The sequence below is a fragment of the Cyprinodon tularosa genome, unplaced genomic scaffold, assembly GCF_016077235.1.
Source record: "Cyprinodon tularosa strain WSP-4 unplaced genomic scaffold, ASM1607723v1 ctg174, whole genome shotgun sequence".
Taxonomy (NCBI): Eukaryota; Metazoa; Chordata; class Actinopteri; order Cyprinodontiformes; family Cyprinodontidae; genus Cyprinodon; species Cyprinodon tularosa.
Window position 1 is genome coordinate 254 of NW_024038565.1, and position 4,941 is coordinate 5,194.

The 4,941-nt window shown below is 38.5% G+C and overlaps 1 long non-coding RNA gene across 1 annotated transcript; it reads right to left on the bottom strand.

Moving 5' to 3' along the window:
* Positions 1 to 667: 667 nt before the first annotated feature.
* On the bottom strand, positions 668 to 4,049 carry LOC119781278. Its single transcript, XR_005280519.1, has 3 exons — positions 3,834 to 4,049; positions 2,663 to 2,748; positions 668 to 1,641 (listed from the first exon to the last, which is right to left on the bottom strand). It is a non-coding gene; the product is annotated as an uncharacterized LOC119781278 (long non-coding RNA).
* Positions 4,050 to 4,941: the final 892 nt, after the last annotated feature.

The following is a 4,941-nucleotide window of genomic DNA, read 5'->3' on the forward strand; positions in this document are numbered from 1 at the left end:
ATTCCAGGTCATTTTATTTATCCACAATTTACTGCACCATAACTGGATGCACACTGAAAAACAGCTGTTAATAAGTCGAGCCTTATAGGTGTCCAACACAAAGGCCTGTGAATTCAGAATTCTCACAACCATCTGCTGCCGTTTTACTGGACAGGAAATGCATGCAGGCCTATATAAATTCTGCTGCTTGGTGTGGGTTGAACCGTCACCGACTGTCAGCAGCTTGTGAGCATGTTTGGAGCCATATGGGCAAAAACTGGCTGTCACATATTGGCAAAATGCAAAACTATTATTGGTTGATTTAGAGCTTGAAAATGAACACTCTGTCATGCATAAACCTCTATCTGCACTTTAATAAGATTTATGTCAAATTCTGAACTACCTTATCCAGAGGTAGATCATCCATATGTTTTTAAAAGAAAAGGCAAATGTAAATAGAATTTTTACCTGATATTTAGTAGGCAAGACTTGGTCACATAAGTGTAACATCCCCATCCCCAGGTATCTTAACACATTCAGTTCCATAAATTGCTGAAGCCAGTAAACAGATGATTCTCCCCCCCCAGACCCAAGACCTCAACTACTTTGTAGTCTTCCCTTAGCTCTCTACTGTGCAGATATTTTTATATACAACTTTTTTTCTTTGCTTTTTTGTACTATATACACTCTGCTGTATTTTGATCTTTAATGGCATCTTACTTTAACTCTTTGTAGTCTATATAAGCTACTGGAACCAGAAATTCCCTGAGGGAGTAATCCCAAAGGATAAACAAAGTTGATTAAAAAAGTCTTAAGTCTAAGGCAGTCACAGACGGCCTAGTGCTGCAGTAGTCTTTCCATTGTCCAGACTTCTAATGAATTGTTCTTGCCATTCTTCTGTCATTTTCTTATTTTAGGCCAATTTTTAAAGAACAAAAACAGAAAAGAAAAGCTTAGTTGTTTAATAACCAGTTATCCAAAACAGGCAATGATATTATTACGTGATTGTTAGGATACCAGTAATGCTAAAAAATGTTATGGCCCCTTTCTGACTTAGACAGCTTTTATTGTTGTACTACATTTTCAAAACTTTAGTACAGCTTTACAGACAGTAAATTAACCTTTCAATTCCAGAAAGTGCAGCAGAGATCAAATTAAACAGTGTGGGAGAAAAAACATGGTACAAAAAAAGCATTGATATGGAAGTTCAGAGCATAAATGTATATGTTCCAAATATGCAGTATTTTTGGTTTGGTGTTATCAGTGTGATGCAGAGTTTGTGACATGATTTGGAGGTTTTTCAACAGTTCAGCAGTCTGATGGCGGTGGGGAAGAAACTGTTGCAGAATCTGCTGGACCTGCATCTGAAGCTGTGAAGCCTCGTCCCAGTGGGCAGCAAAGAGAACAGTCTATGTTGGGGTTTGAGAGGGGTTATTGATTATTTTAAGAGCGTGGGACACGCAGCGCTGAGATGAAATGTCTTTTATGGAGGAAAGCCCCGATGATCTTCTCTGCTTTTCTCACAACTCTTCTCACTTTCTTCCGGTCTGAGGTGCTTCAGCCTCCACATCACGCAGGGAGACAGCTGGTTAGAATGCTCTCTAAGGTGCTTTTGTAGAAGGTCGGGAGGATGAGTGGGGGCAGGTGGGCTCTTCTTATTCTCTGCAGGAAGTACAAGCTCGTTTGTGCACTTTTCTGGGTCAAGCTAGGTCATAAGGTATGTCTGCCGATATTGGGCGATCCATTTTAAAAAGTATTCATAGTTATATATCCTAAAAAGTAATTTAGATTATAACTCATTTACTGAAATACTAAATAAACTAGCTACTAGGTACAGTAACTATTTAGTCACTTTTTTGGGGATTTAAATGCCTTTCTTGTTGCTGGCACTTTAAATCCAACTGTAATCTAAATCATTAAATATAAAATCTTAAAACACATAACATAAGTAATTAATTGATTAATTATCTAAATAGACTAAATAAATAAAAGACACTAAGCAACTGTTGTACAAAATGTCTCAACAAGGTAAAATAACAAATCAGAGAAAATAATTACTTGTTGAATACTGGCAAACTAAAGTTGTTAGGTTTCTGTTATGTTTTTCTTTAGAGTATCCAGTCTTGCTTTACTGCTTGTTTTCTAGTGTTAGTGTTTAGTTTTCCTTTCTCCATGTTTTATTGTTGTAGTAGTTTAATTATTATTTTGTTGTTATTTCCAGTCTTCCAGCTTTCTATTTGCTGCCCTCTGCTGACCTCTTATGTTCTCCTTCTTCCCTAGCTCTTTCCCTCTCTTGTTCTGTGCACACCTGCTCCCAGTTTTCTCATTAGCCCTCTCTTTGTCTCAGTCTCCTTTAAAAAGCCCTCTCTCTTCAGTTCCTCTTTGCTGGGTCCTCGTCAAACACTGCCTAACTTTGTCAAACTTCCTCCAACTCCGTCTTCCTGAGTCTTTCTCGTTGTGACATTGATTCCCCTGATGTCTCCATGGTTTCTGAAATTCACCTCTGCCTTCCTGCCTCTGCTTTTGGGTCAACACTCCATAACCAAATCCTGACAAAAATTCTCATACCTGCTCCTTGAAGGCGCAGGCTTACTAATTTAACACACAAAACGTTAGCATTAATTGGAGCAACCCTTCCAAAACCATAAAATTGCACTGTTAAAATAGCTGCACATTGGATTACCTTTGCTGGCTTGATTCTGGTATCCACTGATTCTGCTGTCTGTTTTTTTGGATTGAGGGGGTAGCTCCATTTGTGAATCAGCATTTCTTGAAAAAAAAAAAAAAAAAGTGTTATACCTGTAAAACCATAGTATTTTTAGCAATTACCAGCTAAGTTAAAAAGAAGATACAGAAGATACAGAGCAGGATAGAGTAGATAAGAGAGAAGCAGGAAATTCATGCTGTCTCTTTTAGCAATCCTTATAGTCAATGTGAGATCTTTTGGAGTCAAGTTAGAAGAATCCCAAGCCCAGCAATGCAGTATTATGTGTTTCATTGAAACAAGGCAGCAGGATCGAACTCTATCGTCTCTCTCCCAGGCTATCTGTTCATATGAGCAGAAAAAGATTTAATCTCTGCCACACTGCCAATGTTCCAACAGTTTGTCAGCTGCTTTACCAGAGAAAACAAAACTTTGTTCCTGTTTTAATACAAATGTCAAGGAGTCATATGTCTCCAAAGATAGACTCTCTCCTGAGAAATAAGATCACAATTGTGTGATCAGAGTATAAGCTTATTTAATTGTGAGAATAAAGAGAACTGTAAGAAGACAGTCGCACACAGCCGAGGAAGCCCTGCAAGGTTGTTTTCATGCTACAGTGTGGGATGCTCCTTGTCAGTCACATGGAGGGGACATCAATGCATTGACTGAATTTGTCGCTGAATGAATAAACTTCTGTGTAAATAACAGTATTTAAATTAGAAAAGTGAAATGTTTCCCAAACAATAAACCCCCAATCCCCAGTGATATGAAGGAATTAGTAAAAAAAAAAAAAAAAGAAAAAAAAAAAAAAGAACCTCTACAAAGGGAGCCTGGGAATTATTAAGGAGTATACAGAATAAACTTGACCTCAAGATAAGAAAAAGCAATGAGGCATACAGAAAGAAGATGGAAACAAGCTTCTGCAAAACACAATGTCTGGCCAGGGAGGAAGAAGATCACAGGCTCCAAACACAAGGAGAATCAGACAGATGGAAGTTTGGACAGAGCCAATGATCTAATCACATTCTTCAATAGGTTAAGTTCAGGAACAAGTTTAGCATCCTTCTATCCTGCCCAAAGGCAAACAGACATACCAGCCTTATTCAAGACAGTTTCACTGTTTCATCTTCCACCTCTTCCATGGACCCACCTGCTTTTATACAATTGTTCTCAGCCAAATCAGAGGATGGTACTCCAGCTTCCAAATTTCTGTCTCTAGAAGTCAAGTGAAGAGGCAGCTGAAGAGACTGACTACCAAAAAACCACCAGGGCCTGATGCCGTCAGCCCCAGGATCCTGAAGGCCTGTGCAGAGCAATTCTATGGGATTCTATAGTGTCTCTTCTGCACTGCACTGCTTACCCCTCCTGAGACACCGGATTGTGGACCAGAATCCCTTCGAAGCTGTACGGAAGTCTTTCTCCATTTCCATTCCGAACTCCTCCCACGCCCAAATTTTTTGCCTCAGCAACCAGCCGAGCCACCTGCCGCTTTGATTGCCAGTACACAGCAGCTGCTTCTGGAGTCCCACAGGTCAATAAAGCCCGATAGGACTCCTTCTACAGCTAGACAGCTTCCCTCACCACTGATGTCCACCAGCGTGTTTGAACATAAACATTATCTATGGCTAGTACATATTTATATTAATTGATAATGGCCTAATAGTGTTATGGTTCTTCCCATTTGTTGTGATTGAGTTTTCAGTTTTCTGTTATCAGTTTTTTGTTTTATTTTCCATCATATTAGATAGATTAAAATACAAAAACACTAATCAGTAATCAGGAAGTAAAATTGTAACAAAAATACAAACTGACTGAAGTACACATTATTTTTTATTTTGTGTCAGAATTCAAATCAGTTCAATTCTATTCAAATTCAAAAATACTTTATTAATCCCAAAGTGAAATTGAATGCTGCAGTAACTCATGTTACTTTTTTAACAGGTGTTGTAGGTGTCATTGTAGGCAGGAAGGATCTTCTGTAGAGTTCTGTCTTGCACTGGATCTGGAGAAGCATAATGCAGGCTTTGATGTCTTTGGGTTTCAACATTTAAAAACTAATGTATACAAGTGGGCGATCCTTTGTCTACATTATTCACTGCTGTGATAACTCTGCTGGTGCAATATTTTTATGAAACAGAATAAAAGTTGCATCCTTTTACCTGAGAGCATGGCCAGAACAGAACACATAAAGCAAAATGCAGAGCTACAAATAATACCTTCAGTGTATACTAGGCACAGATTGAGAGTGTATTGATTTT